The sequence below is a fragment of the Penaeus monodon genome, chromosome 29 (genome assembly GCF_015228065.2).
Source record: "Penaeus monodon isolate SGIC_2016 chromosome 29, NSTDA_Pmon_1, whole genome shotgun sequence".
In the NCBI taxonomy this organism is placed as follows: domain Eukaryota; kingdom Metazoa; phylum Arthropoda; class Malacostraca; order Decapoda; family Penaeidae; genus Penaeus; species Penaeus monodon.
The window spans coordinates 34,714,125-34,714,655 of NC_051414.1; positions in this window are offsets into that span (position 1 = coordinate 34,714,125).

Consider the following 531-nt stretch of genomic DNA (forward strand, 5'->3'; position numbering starts at 1 on the left):
CTCCCCGGGAAACATTCGGGAACCCTGCGGGTTGTTACAAATTGCATTATTCTTATCCATCACACAGATCGATAAACCTTAATGCATGTGACAAATGCACTTTCCACACAACATACCTCGCATATTCAACCTATGTATCCTTTATTCATGATAACCGGGACCACGTAACACACAGTCTGGCCAAATAGCAAACGGACATACTCCATCCATACTACACTGGATGAAATACAGTTTGTAAGAGTGGAAATGTCTCGTAAATACAGTTCACTTACGGTCGTATCGTGTAATCACCATAAAAGAAGTTGGATATACAAGTTTTGGGATTTTCTTGGGGCATGTATCGTATTTATAAGCGCCGGGAAATGATCAACCCATGTTTAAGGCCCAAGGCACGTATTTTGGAAGCAAAGTCTGCAGTGGCAATCAACACACGCAATTAACCGTTTGATTCTCGATTGTCATCTTGGTCTGGTGATTATTCAATCGTTTCCCCTTTGTGATTTCAGTCGATCCCGTTGGAACGCCCCCTCC